Source organism: Papio anubis, chromosome 8 (assembly GCF_008728515.1).
Source record: "Papio anubis isolate 15944 chromosome 8, Panubis1.0, whole genome shotgun sequence".
Classification (NCBI taxonomy): domain Eukaryota; kingdom Metazoa; phylum Chordata; class Mammalia; order Primates; family Cercopithecidae; genus Papio; species Papio anubis.
The window spans coordinates 123,387,872-123,409,926 of record NC_044983.1 but is presented as its reverse complement, the minus strand read 5'-3'; the positions used below and the strand labels follow the sequence as shown (position 1 = coordinate 123,409,926).

The following is a 22,055-nucleotide window of genomic DNA, read 5'->3' as shown; positions in this document are numbered from 1 at the left end:
CTGGGCAGCCTACGCCTGCAGGAGGGGACTGAACACTAACCGGGGGCCTCAGGTAGGGCCCACATACAACGGAAACAGGCTCAGGGAAGGCTGTGCCTTGGCAGGGGATGGCCAGCAAAGTGCAAACTCTTGTGCTGGTTAAACTCCAAGGGATTAGGTGCAGCATCTGTGCATTCTGGGAAATTCATTCAGTCATTTCTCCATTCATCCAACAGTGGCTGAACACTCACCATGAGCCAGCACTCAGTAGTGCTGAGAACCTAGCTGGGGGCCGGAACACCAGGGCCCCTACCTTGCCCACCTTGCATGGTGCCAACAGCCCAGGGAGGTGAGAACCCAGGGTCTCTCCAGGATGAAGAGAGGGCAGAGACTTGTCACGTGGCACAGAGCACAGACACAATGCCTGGGCTCCCTGGTGATTCCATCACTGACTCTGGGACTCAAAGCCTATGACTTCATCCCCTGAGCCTCAGTGCCCATCATATACTATATGCTCAGTAAGTGTTGGCCAGGCAGTCAAGCACATCAGTGCATGGGTAAAAGCGGGTAAACCCAGGATATAGGATGCTTGTCCTCACCCAAGTTCTCTTCTGACTGCATCCTGCCCATTCCCAAGGGAATCACCACCTTGTGGATGAGAGATTCCACTCTCCAGGGACCTCGAACAGTGAAGTCCTGAGCACAGGGCCTGACACTCTAGGCGTCCAGCCAACGGGAGCCACTGTTAGTGCTGCCGGCGAACGCAACAAGGGGAGAAGGAGTCACTTGACTTCAGAGCCACACAGGCAGGTTGGAACCCAGATCCAAGGGACTCAGAGCCTGGTTCCTTCCTCAACTTCAAGCCAGCACCAAAGAGAAGGTCACAACCTGGCCTCTGTCTCTGGGATTCTTACGTAAGAACAGAGAGAGATCCACACATAAATGGAAGTGGGGGGACTGTGCATGGTGTCTTGTAATCAACGGTCACGACAGATGACCCATTAGAGAACTCAAGAAGATCAAGGAAGGCAAAGAGAGGGGCTGGGAGATGGCAGACAAGAACGTCTCAGTGCACAAGCCTGGGAGTCAGGGGTCCCGGAATCTGTTCCAGACTCTGCCAACTCTTCTATGGAATGAGGCCAGTCATGTTCCCCACAGAGCGTCTTCTCATTTGGTAAATGAGAGGGCAAGAGCAGAGGATCCACAAGGTCTTTCTTTGCACACTATAGTTCTGTGCTTCCAGAGGGAGGGTGGGTGGGAGACTATAAGGAAAAGGCCACTATTTGAACATTTCTGGCCTCTTGAACAGGACCAGCAGAGGTGGAACAGCTTTGGGTGCTGCCTGCCTTCCCAGGGGTCCAGTCAGCCTCCTCACCCTCCAGCCTGCCCCGGCGCAGCTGATCTCGGTAGGAAGCCAATGTGGCATGCAGAGAGCCAGGTTGCAGAGATGGAGACAGAGGGATCTGGGCTCGTTTTCTATCCACTGCTCGATGTGGGGCTTGGGGAAAGATATTTCTCCCTGTGATCCTCAGCTTCCTAGGGTGTAAATATGGACTAGAATAACACCTGCTGCAAAAGGTTGTCAGAGAGATTAAATGAGAGCCCAAGCAAAAAGCAGCTCAGAGAAACATGAATTCCTCTCTCCCAACTCTCACTTTATTTGAGCACAAGCCCTTTGAATAAAAATAAATAAATAAATAAGTCTTCTTAAATGTCCACTACTACAAAACAAGAGTGAATCAGAAAGAAGGCTGGGGCTGGGTACAGTGGCTCACACCTGTAATCCCAGCACTTTGGGAGGCCGAGGCAGGTGGATCACTTGAGGTCAGGAGTATGAGACCAGCTTGGCCAACATGGTGAAACCTCATCTCTACTAAAATTGCAAAAATTAGCTGGGTGTGGTGGTGCACACCTGTAATCCCAGCTACTCTGGCAGGAGAATCGCTTGAACCCTGGAGGCGGAGGTTGCAGTGAGCTGAGATCACGACATTGCACCCCAGCCTGGACAACAGAGCAAGACTCTGTCTCAAAAGCAAAAAACAAGGCGGCTGGATTTTCATAAGGAAGATCTGGGCTCCAGTCTCTGCTTTGATACTTATTCTACATTAAAGCACTGGGGAAGCTACTCAAGCTCTCTTGGCCTCAGTTGCCTTACCTGTAAAATGGGGCTAAAAAGAAAGCTCCATTCACAGGGTTTGGGAGACATTAAGTGAGCTAACGTATGTGAAAATGCTTTGCAAATCAGGAAGCTTTCAACTCGTTAATTATTGCAGTGCTGTCTTAGTAAGGCAGGTCCTCTTGTAAGAAACAGCCTTGGAAACAGTCTCTCACATGGTTCCAAAAGGAAGGGAGCTGTATTGAGATTCTGCATGAATTTAAATCTTCCTTAACATCTAATCAAAGGCAGGCAGTATGGCAAATTCTTTCTGATGTGGCCCAAATGGTCTGGGAATGGTGCAAGACTGGGCATTTGGAGAAGGGTGCCTGCAGTGAGCTGGACAGGAGAGACTCTCCTCTGAGGGCTGAAGGTGCCTGGTGCAGGGCTCTCAGGCACTTTGCCAGTGTTTGTTCTGCGCACACTGCAGGGACCTCCTGCCTTCTCCTCTGGGTACATTAGGTGACAATGGGATTATTACCTGCCTGACAGGTAGTTGAGAGAGAGGGGTACAAACAGGGCAAGAAACAGCTCCTCAGAGAAGCTGCCAGCCAAGCAGCTGGCCCCCGAGGCCCGGAACACCCAGGGTGCAACGACGGAAGGCATCCTGCTTCCGTACCCCGAACCACTGAGCAAACACACAAGTGTGACAGGTGCCCAGGGCTGCCAGCCAAGTAGGGTTCCTGCTTGGCCAGCACCAGTCCAACCAGCTCCCTGGCACTGCTCCCACCCTCTGATCTGGCAGGCAGAACAAAGGATAGGTAGATGCTGGGGCAGCCAGCAAGAGGGGCTTCTCTCCTCAGTTCCTTGGAGGTGTCGTCTGGAAATGGCACATCTGGGGCCAGGCACAGTGGTTCACCCCTGTCATCCCAACACTTTGAGAGGCCAAGATGGGATTGCTTGAGGCCAGGAGTTTGAGACCAGCCTGGTCAACACAGCGAGACCCCACCTCCATAAAAATGAATGAATGAATGAATGAATGAATGAATTAGAAATGGAACACCTGCAGCTAGCCAGCCCTCAGGCCTCCTCCCAAAAGGCACCCTCCTCATGATGCTAACTTGCTTCCCTGAAGAGAGCACAAGAGCGTAGGAGCATCTCAGGTGTTCCACAGTGCGTCTTTTGTTGTTAAACTATAGTGCTTCTTTTAAGGTGCTCACCTGGAGACCTAGAAACTGATAATGCCTCCACGGGAAACTTTTGTTTTTATTTGAGACAGGGTCTTACTCTGTCACCCAGGAAGGAGTGCAGTGACACAATCACAGCTCGCTGCAGCCTGGACTTTCCTGGGCCCAGGTGATCCTCCTACCTTAACCTCCTGAGCAGCTGGGACTACAGGCACGCACCAGCACATCAGGCTACTTTCTGTTATTTTTTGTAGAAATGGGGTCTCGCCATGTTGCCCAGGCTGATCTGGAATTCCTGGGCTCAAACCATCCACCTGCCTTGGCCTCCCAAATTGCTCCCCAAGGTGCCAGGATTACAGGCATGAGCCACTGTGCCAGCCGTCCATAAGCAACTTGTATCCAGGAATTTCAGTGACACCCAATGGCCCATGAGATCTCAGCAAGTCACACCAAGGGCCCTGGAAGGGGTATCAGGTAATCTGGTTACACTGACTGCCGTGTAGCCGTGGGCAGGCCACTTTCATTCACAGATGCAATTCCTTCATTGATAAACTGAGGAGCTTCACCTGGATGCCTGCTATGGGCTCTGCAGACTGTGGTGGGGTGTAAGAGGCTGCCCTTTGCTGTCAGGTAGCTCTGGATCTAGAAGTTTGTGCTGTTACCCCCTTAGCTGTGTGCTTTCTGATCATCTATTTGATGTCTCTGAGCTGTTGTGTCCCCTTTAAAAACCAGGAGAGCAATTCCTCCATGCAGAATAGATAAGAAGTGCCTGGTGTGGAGCAAATGCCCAAAATAGGGGGACTGCTATTTCTTTTGTTCACTCGTGCTATGTTCTCAAACTGATACCGATGTCAAGCTGTTTTCTCCTTGAAGAATGTAACAGGCTTGACTTGAAGCCAGAGACCCAAATTACTCCATGGATCAATCGACATCTCACATAAAACTAGGGAACCTGGCTACTTCACATCATTCTCTCTGAACGTACAGTAAATGGCATTTCCACTCTTAAAGAATATCAAGGAATGGCAGTGATCGCAGCCTGTTAGAGATGTTCTGAATAGAGAAATCAGGTGCAAAGGGGTTACATAATTTATCCTTATAAGACCATTCAGTCATTCCAAAAGTAGTTGATGCACCAAGCAATGCATGTGGCACTAACCAACCCATGTCCTGGTCGGATTTGAATCCAATACTTATTACTATTGTAATAAGCCATCCAATAGTTATCACTGATGCTCCCACTGTGTCTATCACCAAAACAGTGCTTCACAACAAGCTTGGTGGCATAAGCTCTGAGTGTCCACATATCTGTGTGGTCAAGCAGGTAGCTTTGGTGATCTTGGCCGGGGTCACATGGAGGTCTAGGAGTTGGCTGGCTGTCAACTGATCTAGGTTGGTGTCAACTAGGACCATTAGAGCACCTGAGTTATGTATGTCCTATGTGTCACTCTTTTTCTCCTGGAACCAGTGACTAGCCCTGAAACCCCTTTTCATGGTGATAAAAGAGATTCAACAGTGGACATGGAAACAGTTTTTCAAAGCTCAGCTTGCAGCCGGACACAGTGGCTCATGCCTGTAATCCCAGCACTTTGGGAAGCCAATGTGGGCAGATCACCTGAGGTCAGGAGTTTAAGATCAGCCTAGCCAACATGGTGAAACTCTGTCTCTACTAAAAATAACAAAAATTAGCCAGGTGTGGTGGCGCACTCCTATAATCCCAGCTACATGGGAGGCTGAGGCATGAGAATTGCTTGAACCCAGGAGGTGGAGTTTGCGGTGAGCCAAGACCATGCCACTGCACTCCAGCCTGGGCCACAGTGCGGGACTCTGTCTCAAAAAAAAAAAAGAAGCTCAGCTTGCATCGTGTCTGCTAACAGCTCATGAGACACAGTCAGTCCAAAATGAATACAGGGAATGAGTGAAGAGTTAGGGCCATTCCTGTAATCAATTCACCACGTCATTTTATAGATGAAGAAGGGAAAGTCCTTATAATTATGGTACTTATATAAAGTTACTGAGCTCAGTGTCTGAGTCAGGATTTGAACTTGGGCTATTTCAACTGTACCAAGTCCCATGCGGCTGCCATCAGATATCATGGGTACAAAGGAGAGGCAGCAAAAACTTGGAAGGACAAGAGTTTTGGATTTGGCCTTGCCAGGAATTCTTCAGTGCATCTTATGTGTGGAAGGCCTCTGTGAGTGCAGGGAAATGCCTTCCTGGCCCGGGTGGAGATCTAGCACAAGCTCTGGTCAACAAAAGCTATCCTCACCCTACACAGAATGAAAGCAAATAGCATTGAATTAAATAGCTGCAATCAACCAGCAGCTTTATTTGGGAGAGTGGATATGAATTAAGCAGTTCCTCAGAGAAGAATGCAACTTTCCCTTTATTTCTAAGCCCCATAAATCCAGGGTAAAGGCCAAGCTTAGACTCCAAGTTAATTGATCCACTCCCACCCCCTCCCCACCTTAAAATGTCCTGGTTTTACTGGGGATAAGGAGAGCACATTGTAACCCACCTCCACACAGGGCCTGCATCTCTGCTGGGTTGACATAGGAAAGAAAAGGCCAAACAAGGTCCAGAGCTGACACCCAGCATCTGATTCAGTGGTTCTGGGCAGAAGCACAGAAGCTTTTTTTTTTTTTTTTGAGACAGAGTCTTGCTCTGTGGCCCAGGCTGGGGTGCAGTGGCATGATCTCGGCTCACTGCAACCTCTGTCTCCCGAGTTCAAGCGATTCTCATGCCTCAGCATCCCAAAGAGCTGGGATTACAGGCACGTAATGCTTCCCCACCCTTGCACTCTCCCGCACTCCCAGAACCTTTTGTAATGCCACAAACATAATGATGCATGCCATCTGAGCTCAGACGCTAATCAAGAAGGAAGGAGAAAGGACACTGAAGACCTCTCTGCCATATTAGGCATATTGCCTGCAGTTGCTCATTAAAATAGCACATAAATGAGTATTTATTTGGTTCTTTTTGCACTATTTTAAGATGAATGTCTCCAAGGACTTGAAAAATCCCAGGAGTATTTTTAGCACACTCGCCCTGCAACAGCATTTCTGTTTGTGGGGGCTGCTTACACTGAGTATAAAGATGGCCGAGACATTGGCACACAATATTTTTTTCTATTAGAGAATTGCTATCACAATTTTGTGATTATAGCTAACACATATTAAACATGTTATTATCGTGGATTAGCTCATTTAATCCATACAATAATGCTATGAGTTTGGGATTACTAGTGTATATATTTTACCGATGAGGAAACGGGGGCATAGAGAAGTTAAGTGAGTTGTCCAAGGTTGGGAAGCTAGTGAGTACTAGAACCCAATTTTAAATCCAGGCAGTTTGGCTGTAAATCCTGCAGCCTTATGGCCTCTGAGCTATAATGCCTTCCTCTACTGCTCCCATTTTGGTCCACTCATGAGAGAGACAAAATCCCTTTGTCACTGGGTCAGCGTCATTATCATTGACGTTATTGCTACAGTTTATTGTTTGTGACTATTATTAACACTTCACATGTGTACAGGGCTTTAAAATTTTAAAGGCTTTTCTCTTAATTCTCACACTGGATAGCTGCATGGATGTGAGGTCGGTGAATGAGGCAAGGATGATTCTGTCTCATGGACGGTCCCCAGTGAAATGACAAAGTCCAAAGTCACAATCCCACGGAACCTTCTGGCCCCAAATCTCCTTCTCCCCAGGCTGGTATGCCTTCCTTCCACAAGGACTGCCCCCATCCGAGCCCCCTCCCACCTCAACTCCAAATGCTGCTGTTCCCACCTGGAGATACTCACACAGGCCTGAATTGGAAATTATGGTATTTGCTTTAGTGTTTCATTTTTGGTCTGTGAGTTTCCTATTTGTGGGTGTTTAGCCTCTGTTTTGATAGGTAGGCCCATTTTCTTCCTTTTTTTTTTTTTTTTTTTTTCTATTTTTCCCAACCTGGGAAACACGGGGTAGGGAGATGGAAAAAATCTTTCCATCTTACATCCTAGGAAAGTTTGCCAAGGAGTCCGTCCTGACAGCTGCTGGCTGGAGGCCCATCCCCAGCCTCAGAAGCCACGTCTGTAGTGAGCATTCTGCAGGGTGAGCCAGTGGTCAGCCCAGGGCTCTCTGTGGTAGACCTGGGCACTGAAGGACGCAGGCAGGCCTGGCCTGGAGTGTGTCTTAGAAAATACACAGTTTCTTTGGTTCTCAACTCTGTCCCCACTGCTGGGAAGATGAGTATTTCCCATTCCCAATCCTGTCCCTTCCTCCATCTTCATTACTTTCAATAGTGACACAGGAAGTTCTTTTCCCTCCGGTAAAGATGGTCATCACATTTTTTTTTTAAGCCTGGGTGTCGACATTTTCTTTAAATCCCCGAGAGCTTTGACACAAGCCTATGAATCACACTGGAGAGGGGGGCGAGAGGTTGGGCTCCAGATTAGACAGGGCAGAAGTTCAAATACAGGGCTGGATCTCAGACTGGCTCTGTGACTGAGGGCACTTAGAGTCAGACAGACAGATGAGCCTTGGGCATGGTACCAGTGGTACCTCTGGGGATCCCATGAGGCTGCAGGGATGAGATGGCACAAGAGCAGGGCACTACAGGACTGGAGGAATGGAGAGACCTGGGGCTGGGGAAGCTTGGGCATACAAGGGGACAAGAGTAGAACAAAAGCACAAGAGGGAGTCCTGCGGAATCGGACTGGAAAGGCAATGCCCCTGTCCCCAGTAGAGACTGTGAAACCTAGGCTGGGGGATGTGCCCCGGATTCAGTTGGAACGGGAAGCCCACAGGATGTCAGTAGCTAGGGAGCGATGGAAGCAAAGCCACACTCCAGGAAGATGCATCTGGAGGCAGTGTGAAGGATGGTTGGGCAGAGGGAGGGCCGGGAGTTGAGAAGACCCCTAAGGAAGCTACCAAAACATCCCAGGGGTCTGAAATAGGAAGCCAAGGCCTACATTGCAGTGGTAAAAATCCAACAAGCAGTGATTATGGGCAGGTGGGGGAGATGAAGTGTTTGGAAGATGGTAGAACCTGCTCATTCAGAAGCAGCAGGGCAAGTGGGCTGAGACACGTGAAAGTGAGCTACCGGGACTTGAGAGTCCCCTGCGAAGGTGCAAACATGCTTTGGAAGTGAGAAAACAGGGGCCTGGAGCCTGCATTCCCAAACACTAGGATTCTGTATTAATTTTCTACAGCCACTATAACAAATTACAACAAACTCAGTGGCTTAAAACAACACATATAATTACCTCAGTGCTCCTTAGGTCAGAGAGTGGGTTGGCTCAGCTGGTTTCCCTGCTCCTGGTTCACGAAGCTGAATTCAAGGTGACAGCGGACTGGACTCCTATCAGGAGGTTCTGGAAGGATCCTCTTCCAAACTTATTCATGTTCTGAAATCAGTTCCCTGCAGCTGTAGCCTTGGGGGGGTTCCCCATTTCTCTGTTGGCTGTTAGCTAGGGGCCACCCTTAGCAACCAGTCTCTCCCTCCAGTTCCTACAAGTGGGCCCCACATTTCAGAGCCAGCAGTGGCACATCAAATCGTTCACGGCATCTTCCTCAGCACAGTCAGAGAAAATCTCTGCTTTTAAGGGCCCATGTGATTGGATTGGGCCCACCTGGATAACCAAGGATAATCTCCCTATTAGAAGTCAATTGATTCGTAACCTTAATTACATCTGCAAAGTCCCCTTTGCCATACAAAGTAACATATTCATTCATAGGCATAACATCAGAGATTAGGGCGTGGGCATCTTTAGAGGGCCATTCTGTTTACCAGAGCTTCTCTGCTTCTCTGCAGGAAACAGGCTGAGACATCACACAATAAACCATAAGGTGCAGAGAGCCCTGTCACAGAAGGAGGCCTGGGTTCTAAGCATCATTGCAGAAGAAGCACTTTACCCAGCCTCAGGGAGGGGTGGTGGAAAAGAAGAAAATCAGGAAACATTTCCCAAAAGAAAAATGAGATTCTCTGATGGAAACTGGAATTGAACAGAGCAAAGGGATGTATCACCAGCATCGTTGATTAGGCCACAGGTTATTGGAAGAACATATTTAGAAGAAACCAGACGCTAGAGTGAACTCCAAGTAAACGCCAAATGTGGATAGCATTGCAGGAGCTAACCTCCGAGTGCTAAGCTGCTGCCACTCCCCTCTCCTGGGGGGCCGATTCTGCCCTTCCAGAAGCAACACAGTGCGCCTTCATGGAAACTCCATCCCACAAGTGAGAGGAGCTAAGTGAATCTGCACATGCTAGTCTGGGAAGACGTGGTGATACCGTAAATAAAAATGGCATGCTTACCAATACCATTGCAAGTTTCCATTTCCTGCCTCCCTCAAAATGAAGTACAAAAAGCAAACGCTGTGAGCATGTATGCACTTGCAAAAGCTGATTATTAAATATTCAAGAATTTTGCGAACTGGTTTTTAAAGCTTTGGTTGCCTGAAACCGGCTGCGGTGGGATTTCACCATTGAAATGGACAAAACTACAATTCAGGGTTTTTGTTTCTCCTCTTGAGAAGTTTAACATACACCACTACGTTTGCATAAATCACCAAATTGATAACAGGTATTATCTCAAGAAGGGGTGGGATGGGTTTCAAGCTGGTGTTGGTGACTCTCCCTTCTTTATATTATTAATTTTTAAAACTGGTGCAATTATAGCAATTTTTAATTTTTTCCATTATCTTCCAGATGTAAAAAAAATTATTGAACATAAAACAAAACCACCAGGCTGTAATTCCTCATTTTCAGAATTCTTTTCCTTGGAGGCAGCAGCAGCATCCTGGGCACCGTGGCTGCCTTCAGCTGGTCCAGACGCAGTGGCTCTGACGTTCTCTGGCAGGCGGGAAACGCTGTCTGATGGTCAGGGGCTGCTGATCACTGACGCACTGCTAAGAACTGGGCAGCCCAGGCCAGCCAGACAGCTGAGGTCTTCCCAAGAAGCTGGACACACCTCCCCAGGGAAGAGCCTTCCTCAGCTGCAGACTGAGCCACGGACCTCAGGGCCCATCTGCTGCAACCATTATGAATCATACTAGGATTATCAAGGAACAATCTTCTCCAGGATCAGCCCTTTCCCTACCACTGTCAGATTCAGGGAATTTTAAGTGGTGGAGGGAGGAGGGACGTAGCCGGTGGATTCCAGACAGCAACACTAACCGCCTGTCCTGAGGATGCAAGATTTTCTCATTTGTAAGGCTCTGCGTAACACACTCATCCTAGCACACAGGGCTTCAATGTCAGGATGCAGCCTCCTTTCCGGGAAGCTGGCTGAACACTAGGTCACAGACGAGCTGACGCTCTCCCAAGAATACACCCCCTGTTTGACCCTGACATTCACTGCTACGGTCACCTGAAGCCGAGACTTTCCATCTGGAACATTTCCGTACCGATATCCCTGGCATTTCTCCAGCACTCTTTTCCTCTGTGATGGTTTAGCCCAAGAAGCACACAGAATGACATTACACATAGTAGTAAAGAAGCTGTTACATGTGGTGATGAAGATGTCATTACATGCAGCAATGAAGGGGGCTTCCAGGAGCCTAACAGAGGCAACGGAGGCACAGAGGGGCAGCTGCCCACTTCCTGGGGTGAGCAGCTACCAATTTCCAGCCTGTGTGTCTGGCACAGAGCAGCTAATCATGGCATGACTGCTGATCTGTGGGTGACTTTATGTGACCTTTTACAACATCTTTTTCTTTCCTTATCATACATCGTGCCATCATATCATCATGCCATTTGCATCCTGTCCCTTTTCCCCATAATGGAGTCATTTTTAACCGTCATTTTCATGTTTCAATGGCTGAAGAAAGAACTCTGTGCACGTGCTGGAGGGCCTTCAACCACTCCCCTTTCACAGGAGATTGAAGCTATTTTGGAGTTTTCATGGTTATAAACACACTGCAGCCAATATTTTTGTGCACATGCGCAACAGGATTCTGAAAATGTTCTCTGAAATAAATCTACATATTCATACATTATTACAAACTCCCAGGGCACATGAGGGTAAGATGTGCTGGTATTCCATCTGATCCCGGAGAATGCAGGAGATGAATGTGACCTACAGCTGGGCCACATGTGGCATCAGCCCCGATGCAAGGAGTGAGAGCCCCAGAGACCTCATCTGACACGTGGCAGGCTGTGATGGCTGCCCATATAAATGAGGCTATGTGTGTCCAAGTCCCATTAATTCATGTTAAAAAATTAAGGAGGGCTGGGCATGATGGCTCACGCCTATAATCCCAGCACTTTGGGAGGCCAAGGCAGGAGGATAACTTGAGCCCAGGAGTTCGAGACCAGCCCTGGCAACGTAGCAAGACCCCTGCCTCTAAAAAAAATTTTAAAAAGAAAAAAAATAGCACTTGGTGGCATGCACTTGTAGTCCCAGCTGCTTGGGAGGCTGAGGTGGGAGGATCACTTGAACCAAGGAGATTGAGGCTGCAGTGAGCTGTGGTCATGCCACTGCACTCCAGCCTGGGATACAGAGCAAGACTCTGTCTCAGAAACAAACAAACAAAACAAAACAAAAAAAATTAAGGAGGAGGCAGCTGGCCATGTAGTTGTGTAGACAACACATTCTTAATATCTCAGGAACCGGGCAGCAGAATCTTTGCTGTCGCAGGAACCTTCCCACCTATTCTGCTGTGGTCACTTCTGCTCCATTCTCCATCGCCCAAGGGCGAGATAATTTAATTCAGGTTAGAAACGCCTGGATTTGAGGTCCACTGGATTTGTACAGCTGCCTATATGTCCCCCAACCTCTCTGAGTCTATGCATTTCCATCTATAAGCAGGTGGGGTGACAATGGCCAAATAATCTCGAAGGGCTCCTCTCTGATGTTCTACACCATCTTGGAATCTTTTTTTTTCTTTTGAGACAGGGTCTTGCTGTGTTGCCCAGTCTTGTCTTGAATGCCTGGGCTCAAGCCATACTCCTGCCTTGGTCTCCCAAAGTGCTAAGATTACAGGTATGAGCCACCATGTCCAGCCATCATCCTGGAATCTAAGAGGATGGGAGCTGCTGACCCAGGAATGGCAGGGAACTCGTCCTCATCCAGACTGAGACATCAGACCCTCCAAACTTCAAGTTTCCATAGCACTGAAGCTCTGATGAGGAAAAGCTATGGCTTTCTGGCCAGGATAACCATTCGATTGTGAGTGTTTAAAGAGCAGTACAGGCGTGACTCATCTTCGTCTCTCTCACAGCACCAGTTGTGTGGTGAACATGTAGGAGAATTCGTGCTGTCTCCTTTGTAGTGAAAACAAAACCAAAGACAATCTATAAGATACCAGTGAGGGAGGAGTTAATGTAAATCATGATCCAGCTGTAAGTGCTAGCCATTACATTCATGGTGGAGATCTATCCTTAATAACATAGAGAGATGTCCATCACATATTTCCAAAGGGATACATTAATTTCAGGACCACATGAATGGTCCTGCGAGGCCATGGGTACCTACAAACAATCCACAAATAAGTAAGGCCAGAGTTGGTGACATGTTATGCAAGGGTAGGTTCACAAACCCAACCTCACTTATTCTTAAGCAACACTAAGGTATTTATGGCAGAGAATGGTTACCATCCCCCACCCTTTTTTAAGACAGGGTCTTGGTCTGTTGCCCAGGCTGAAGTGCCATGGTGTGATCTTGGTTCACTGCAATCTCCACCTCCCAGATTCAGGTGATCTTCCCACTCAGCCTCTTAAGTAGCTGAGACCACAGGCTTGTGCCACCACACCTGGCTAATTTTTGTATTTTTTGTAGAGACGGGGTTTCACTACGTTGACCAGGCTGATCTCCAACCCCTGAGATTAAGCAATCCTCCCACCTTGGCTTCCCAAAGACCATCCCCCTTCTAAAGCTTGTCTAGAACTTATCCCTGGCAAGTGAAATGATTGTATACTACTTCCAGGAAGACATGTTTAAGAAGTGGTGTGCCTTCTTTCCTATCCTTCATCCCCGCTGCCAACTGGAGGGACTTCGAGGTCCCAGGGATGGCAGAATAACAACGTGGATGAGATCTGGGTCTCCAGATCACAGAATCAAGAAAAGCCACCTAATGACCAGGAAAACCCTTCTGAATATATATGTGAATGTGTGTGTGTGTGTGTGTATATATATGTTTTGTTTGTTTGTTTGTTTGTTTTTTGTTTTTTGTTTTTTTTTTTTTTTTGAGACGAAGTGTTGCTCATTCACCAGGCTGGAATGCAGTGGCACGATCTTGGCTCACTGCAACTTCCACCTCCCAGGTTCAAGTGATTTCAAGTGATTCTCCTGCCTCAGCCTCCCGAATAGCTGGATCTACAGGTGCACGCCACCATGCCCAGCTAATTTTTGTATTTTTAATAGGGTTTCACCATGTTGGCCAGGATGGTCTCGATTTCTCGACCTTGTGATCCACCCCCCTGGCCTCCCAAAGTGCTGGGATTATAGACGTGAGCCACTGTGCCCGGCCTCAAACTATTATCTGAGTTAGAGTCATCTTTTGAGCTACTAAAATATTGAGGTTTATTTGTTATGTCACCTAGAGTTACTCTAACTAAACAATCACTTCTCCGACAGGCACAGTGGCTCACACTTATAATCCCAGCATTTTGGGAGGCTGAGATGGGCAGATCACATGAGGCCAAGCGTTTGAGACCAGCCTGGTCAACATAGTGAAAAATCAGTCTCTACTAAAAATACAAAAATTAGCTGGGTATGTTGGTGCACACCTGCAATCCCATCTACTCAGGAGGCTGAGGCATGAGAATCGCTTGAACCCAGATAGCAGAGGTTGCCATTAGCTGAGATCGCACCACTGCACTCCAGCCTGGGCAACAGAGTGAAATCCTATTTCAAAAAAAAAAAAAAAGAAATGAAATCTATGTCCCTTTTCTTTCTCTTAGGGAGGAAACTGAGGCTCAACGTGGTAAATTAAACTTGACAAGGATACACTGCTCATAAGGTGTTGATTCCCACTAGTTTCTTGGACAGTTTCTAAAGTCTATGATCTTTCCACAGCACCCAGCTGGTGGCATGCTAATTGCTTAAGTGCTCCTAGAGTCCAGATGAAGAAAGTTCAGGGCACAAAGACACTGAGAGTATAAAGCACTCCAGAAATAACCCACTTGCATTTGTCATTAGCTTTCCTGTCCACGTTCCCTTTGCTTAGTCAGGTTCAGTCCATCTAGAACTTCAATTTCAATAGAAACAGAGGAAGTGAATGTGGTAAGCCTTCTTGTTACTTTGAAATGGTCTAAAAAGCCCATTCTTTCTACCCACTGGGTCCCCACCTTCCCCGCCAAGTCTGTGTTCTCTGTTCGGTTCATTATCAGCACTGCCCACGGCCAGACACGGCCAGGCGGCTTCACAGAAGCCAAAGAGCTTATCAAAAATAAGTACTTTATTTGACAGTGAGACCAGATGTGCAGAGAGAGGCAGTTCAAGGCCCTCACTTCTCATAATTAGTCAGCTTCTAGCAATGATGAGAGTCTGAAGATGTCACAAAATAATGAATGACCTTCCCAAGCAGCTCCAATGAGGGAGCCTTGTTTCAGCACCTGTCACAGGATTCTAGAATGTGATCATTGAGGGAGACCCTCAAAATACTGGCTAACCCCCCTTGTAGAGATGAGGATAAATTCCCAGAGAAAAGCTGTGTCGTCTGTCCGACCACTCTCTCTGTATCCACTGTGCACCTGCCATGTGTCAGGCAGTGACCTAAACCCTGGGAGGGAATAAATGCAAAGACACATTCCCTCCCCTTGACAAAACAGAGCTTCACAAGAGACACTGATTCATTTATCTCAGGCCCATACATGTTTATTGCAAGGCCCACTCATGCTTGGGTCCCCACTGCTCACCAGAACAACAGCTATTACAGCAGTTACAATGGTCCAAACCTATCCTCATATTCGTGTCTAGAGTTCCCAGAAGACTGTAAAGATTTCTGTAAAGGTCTTTTGTGACTCCACGATTTAACACAGCATCTCGGGATGTGCTGTTTAAGCTAAATTGAGTCAAATGAATTAATGAATGAATCACTAATTCATTTGACAAAGCACATTTCCTAGCCCCGATGATTAGGACTTACTGTTGAGGGATACAGAAGTAAGTAATCACAGTAAGTCCCAGGACACTACATGTGGAGGGTAAAGAAAGAATGCAGGTGACACAACTAACACTGTCAGGAGAGTCTCCCCCACAGCAAGGTACGAATAAGGACCATTTGTTCTAGTCTCTATAGCATCCTAGCCTGTTTCCCTCTAGGATCCACTTCCTCTTGTTCATCATCTGTCCTCTTCAAAGTTCAAATGGCTCAAGAGGCAGAGGTTGTATCTCTCTTGTCCATTCCTCAGCATTCAGCAAGTGTTCAATAGACATTTGTGGAATTAATATATAAGGTTAGGGCCACAAAAACACAAGTCCATAATAGAAACAGAAAGTGATGATATGCTTACACACAGGAAGAAGTGGCTAACTCTGCCAGGGGGAAGAAAAAGAAAAATAAAAAAACCAGGAACAATATCTTGTATACATTTCTACACTCACACACATGCATCTATTGCAATGATAACAATACCATTAAGCAAGACTTATTTGTGGAACCCTAACTATTCACCAGGCATAGTCCCAAGAGTTAATGGTCACAACAGACTTACAAGGAAACTAGCATTATTATCCCCATGTTACAGAGTAGATGGAAACAGAGGCACAGGGAAGTAGGGGGTGGCCTTTCTGAGGTCACAGAGCTAGTAAAAACAAGAGTTGCAGTATAAATCCACATGGCATCCCACTAGACCATGACCGCAAAATCAGGACGGTTTCAGGAAAGGAGGAATAAAATCATTTCTACAAAACCAGAAGCAGTCAGCACAGAGCTAGCAGGCCCTGGGAACATAGCAGGCCCCTTCATGTCTCATTCCAATAACCCATGAACCTGAATGTGCAAACCTGCCCCACACCAACAAAAATTTGGTGATTCTCAACCATCTAAAGAGAATTTTAAAACACGAAAGCCCAGATCCCTCTCTAGATCAATTAAATCTTAACGTCTGGAGTACGGTGGGAGTGGGGTGGATACTAGTAGATTTTGCAAGCCCCTAAGTGACTATGGTATACAGCCAGGACTAGGAACTCCTAGAGTGATTTGTTTACAAGGTACAAAACAGGACTGTGGCAGGAGGAGCGGCCGAGAAATTGCTAAGGATCAGCAAGAGTGCAAGAAAGAATGAGTCAACTGTTTGACTACTGTTTCCTTAGACTAATTATTCATGTGACTCAAAACAGGGTGTCCATCAACTCTCCAAGAACTCCTTGCACACCCAACAGGGCCAACATTGGCTCACATTCATTTGAAGAGAGTGCCCAACTGTCTGCAACCCTAATGCTCTGCCCAAGAGGAGCTGAAGACCTTGCTAAACTCACTCAACTCTTGAAGTCTCCATTTTCTCATTTGCAAAATGTGAACAATAAAAGCTGATTCAAAGGGCATTTGTGAGTATTAAAGGGGATCTTGATGTTGATGAATTTACAAAAATGCAAAACAAACAAACAGAAAAGCATCAGCCTCAGAGAAAATGTTATTATTTCCACCTTGGAAAAGGCTGAGTAGAGTGAAGAGTACAGTAGAGACCCAGGTCCAAACCTGGCTTGGCCTTTCCTAGCAAGTCCAGAAATCACTCTGCCCACGTATTCCTCTTTTGCCAACCAAGGTACCACAATAGCTCCTTCATCCATTCCCTCATTCAGCAAATGTGTACTGAATGTCAACTCTAACGTTTTCATATAAATCATGGGAGATAATATACTTATAAAAATGCTCTGGAAATTTTAATGTGCTCCACAAATAAGAAGGAATTGTTTCTGTTTGTAATGATTCACTGTGAGCTCACAAGTCCCAAAGTCTATAGGGACCTTATGGGGTCACATCACAGTGCAATGCTTGGATCCTTTCAGCCCTACCCCCTCTCAGTAGTAATATGGTCCCCGTGTGGATCTCTCCAGTGATGAGATACCAATCACTGTCAGAGACAGAACATTCTCTCAGGTTCCTTTTCCTTGTATTAGGTTGCTTTCTGTTTGCCTGCTGTTTCTACCTTTCCATTTTGGTTCTGATCCTTGGGGCCACAAGAAGTATATTTGACCTCTTCTCAGCCTTTCACTAGTTGAATATCACCATCATGAAAGTCCAGCCTCTACCTCCTAACTCATCACCACATCTTCTCTCTGCAAAGCTAACATGGCCCTAGTTTCCTTGTATTTCTCAGTTTGGAAGGCCATAATAGACTGCCCCAGACTGGGTGGCTTAAATAATAGAAAATTCATTTTCTTACAGTTCTGAAGACTGTAAGTGCAAGATCAAGGTGCCAGTATGGTCTATTCTGATGAGGGCCCTCTCCTTGCATTGTGGATGGCTCCCTTCTCATTGTGTCCTCACATAGCAGAGAGAGAAGAGAGACAGTAAGCTCTCTGGGGTCTCTTATTTTGAGGGCACTAATTTCATCATGAGGGCCTCACCCTCATAATCTCATTTAACCTTAATTATCTCCCAAAGGTCCACCTCTTAATACTGAATACATGGGGGTGGGTTTCATCATATACATTTGGGAAGAAGAAAACAATTCAGTCCATAACACTCCCCTACAAAAGATTATCTTGCTAAACAGAAGCAAATCTGATTGAGACATTGACTAAGTTCCCACCATGCCTACAAAACATGACTTGCATATACTGAGGAAATCCATTTGATGGCCCTACCATCAAGATACATGTAGTCTAGAGATTGTTACCATCTACATTTTAGAGGTTCTTGCACCTTAAGACAGAATGAGCCAGAGGCCTAGGTCAGGGAATTCACAGATAGAGTCAAAGAAGCCAAGGCAAGAGAAAAACATAGCCCTACCCTTTGATTAGATTTTATTCTAGAGATTGAGACTCCTGAACCAAAATCACAAAAATCTCAACCCATTCACTGTTGACTGATTGCCTTCTCTGGACCATGCTGCAGAGATCACAGCAGCAATTAACATGGCAGGCAAACGTATCAAGCCATGGGGAACTTTAACTTGTTTTCTGCTATTGGAGTGAGACCAAGTGTGTGTGATTCAAGGTCATGAGAAACTTCCCTGTACCCCTCAAGCCCAGCACAGAGCTTGATCCAGAGTAGCTGCTCAATGATGACACCTTATAAAACAACAAATAATAACCAAGACCTCTCCTAAGTCTGCTGAGGGGTAGCCACACGGCTTCCTAAAAGTCAGAGGCCATTTGCTATTAAAGAAAGCCATGAGCTTTGCGCAGTGGCAGTATTGTACCCAATGAGGTTTATCCAAGGCACGATTATTGCTAACAGAAAGCCATGGATGGTCCCGGAGACCAGAGCCATCAAAACCCTTGTTCTTGTGCAGAAAAGAAGGCAAACCAGGGACTGAACTTGGCTTTTGATGATGACTCTCCACCAAAATCCCAGGTCTCGATGACAGGTTAAATCTTGTAAAACTTTAATTTGGCAAAGAAGTTGGCTGCCATATTACTCTGTCATGTGTCTTGCGAGAAGTCCAGTTTCTGTCACCCTAGCATTAACTGAAAAGTGGGATGAAATATGAAGACATTTTGCAGTTTATAAGAGAAAAGCACCAGGGAGTTTTAACAATTTGGAGAAGTATTATCCTAAAATTGGATTCTAATTGTCACTGAAACCATTGCTGCATTCAGTAAAACTGGGTTGCCTAAAGCTACTGCCATGGAGAATCTAAGACAAGACATAGTTTAAGAGGCACAAATCAGTCACATAGAGGCTTGATGCACAATATGTCCAGTGAAGCTTCCACCAGAGAACTGAAAAGCAGTAGCTCAGCAGAATTGCAACTCTGATTTTAGGTTCTTGTCAATCTATTCTAACTCTTAGCAAAAGATTCTTGCTGTTCAGCCTCAGAAACACTTTTATCTTATCAGCTGGCTTTCCTGAAATCATGCCGTATTGAGCTATGATTCTTACTCAAATGTAGTTCCTATGTCAGAATCTTATCAATGAGAAATTTCGCAAGATTGCGTGTCAAAATATCCAGTACCACGCTTGCATATTTTTAATTCAAACAGAATTAGCATTGTATCTTAGACACAGTGTGGTTTACCCTGCTAGTCATCTCAAATGCTGAAGACGGTGACTGCACTGCATGATTCTTTACTTGCTTAGCTCAGGTTCCCATTGTTCACATTCACATCAAGACAGATCAGGACTGGCACAACCACTGCTTTTATTGGGTTTACCAAGTGTTAACAGATCCTTCAATGTGTTTCTCAAAATCTCTGTTGGCCTATGGTAAAGAAAAATAAAATCTGTTTTGAAAACTCACAGAGCTCTAGCTAAAGGTTCATTTAATACCACCTATATGTCTTTAATGTCTTTAGACAGAAAAAAAAGAGAAAAGCTTTAAAAGTTCAATTAATGTTTCCCCTTTGGGTGCAATTTAACAGAGAGAGTTTGAGAAAAAGAATGAAAGAGGGCTATTAAACACATTTCTTATATAAAGATACTTGTTCTTATGCAGGACATATAGAATAGGCCTTTTTGTAGCAAATATTTTAAACAAGAGATATTTTGTTGTGTGATGCTTTTTTAACTGTAGCTAAAACAATTTTTAGTCATGGAAATTCTGAAAAGCTTGTCGTTTCTTTTATTATACTTACTGGAATATGATTATTTTTGTTGAAGGACAATATTTTCCCCTTTTTCCCTTACCATTTGGCCCCAAAAAATGTTTCTGCTAATGATATATGCAGATTTCTAATACTTCACCTGCTTTTAGTCTGTGCAAATTAATATTTGGATACTTCATAATTAGCTTGATTATGTCACTTGATAAAATAGTGATGTGTATTAATGTTAGTTCAACCATATATTTATACTGCCTGGGAATAGGTGGCTGCAATTGTGTGGCGAGCGTAATTTGGCAGTGTTCACTAGCTTGCAAAAACCTATTGTAAGAACTTAAACATCTACATGAACACTGATGTGAAAAAAGCATGTAAGCCTGACCATAGCTTCTGGTTCCTAGATGGACCCGGCTGTGGTCTTCAGGCCCCAACCTGCAGGGAGCCCCTACAATCTCATCAGCTAAGTGGGCAGAATAAAGACATCATGCCCGCACACGCTCAGCATTGTGCCCAGCATGGTCAGGGGTTGATAAAGACACCTGTGTATTCTATTTTTATTATTATCACCGCCTTTATAATCATTACTGGGAGATGCATCCACAGAGACATCATGTCAGAGAAAAGCAGAGGAAGCCAGAAGGCAGCAATGAAACTGACATTTAGAAGCAACACAGGTGATAGGGCAGCCCAGAAAGCTGAAGACAATGGCAGAAACCATTTCAGAGAATTAGCCGCAAAAGAAGTAGGGAACAGGCATGAGAAGGGGACAATTCTTTCTGGAGCTAACTCAGTGAACATGCCAGAGCCTGTGAGAGCATACCTTTTTGCATCAGTTTCCTCACTGATAAATTGGAAGAAAGGTACATGGTAAGGAAGGTTACATTAGTCAATATTTGTAAAAAGTCAGGGCACATAGTAGGCCCTCACTCAAGAGAAGACACTTGTGTTTTCACATAGCCCTTCTTAAATTAAGGAGCATCTGCCTTGAATACAATCCTGCACAAAATAAATCCACTTAAACAAAATTTCACAGTAACTACGAAAGCCTAATGATCATTAAAAACTCCTGGGAGAAACAGATGACCTTTCACTAATTAATCGGGTTTAGATAAATCAAGCACCACTTAAAGAATCATTGCTCCTTAAAGAGGTAAATGTAATGATTGTCACGTGGAAAATTTCTAATTTTTCATTCCTCTGGGGAGACCAAAATGATACAATCTTAGTAATAAGTTTATCCCTAAAGTTTCTGAGGATGAAAAATTTCCAGCCTCCTCAGACAAAAATAAGATGAGTCAACTGGCATTACTGTCAACCAGTATGAAATGTAGGCCACCTTTGTGTCTACAACTAACATACTTTGTTAAGGATCAGATGTAGGACAGTGGTTTGTGGAGTGAAAACTAGGTGGGTGTCCACTGGGCAAGACATTGCACAGCACTGCCTGTGCAGGAAAATGCAAAAGAGAATAAGCTGGATGGGAAGACATCAAACCTAAACCTACACATGTAGAAGTACACTCATGCATACAACCCACATTCTTACTGTTTTCTCATTATCATATTAAAACATGCTCTTCTTTTTAAGACATCAAAAAGTAAAAGGTGTCTCACACCTTCCAAACACATTTCCCAGAAATGTCTGTTAACAGGAAGTATGTGCCCTTCTCAGAATTTCTCCCATGTGTAGATAAATATGCATATGCACTATATTGTTCTGTCTTGCTTCTACAAAAAGGGCCAATTCTATACAAACAGCACTACAACTGATCTTTTCCAATTGATTGTGGACATCATCCCATATTAGTACAGATATATCTATCTCCTGGTTTGTATTTAGGTTTTGGGGGTTTTTTTTTAGTTTTTCTTTTAAAATAATTTCAGATATATTAAGATATATAAAGAGTTTTAAAAACAAAGAAATTCCATTTAGCCTTGCAACTTCTCAATTTTGACATCTTATATACAGAGTACAATTATTTAATTGTGTCAGGAAATTAATTTTAGCACAATACTATTGCCTAATCTAGCAATTTAGTACAATACCATTGCTTAGTTGCTTAATCTAGAGACAATATTCAAATTCCATCAGTAACACTTTTTTCCAGTGCAGAACGCAGCCCCGCAGTCACGTGTTGCAGTTACGGTTGGAGCGTGTCCC

General features: G+C 45.3%; 1 long non-coding RNA gene and 1 pseudogene across 2 annotated transcripts in view; one reads left to right on the top strand and one right to left on the bottom strand.

Moving 5' to 3' along the window:
• The window catches only part of LOC101002034, a 324,709-nt gene that overhangs the window by 164,586 nt on the left and 138,068 nt on the right, over positions 1-22,055 (bottom strand). The window lies entirely within an intron of this gene.
• On the top strand, positions 18,528-18,757 carry LOC116268800 (annotated as a pseudogene).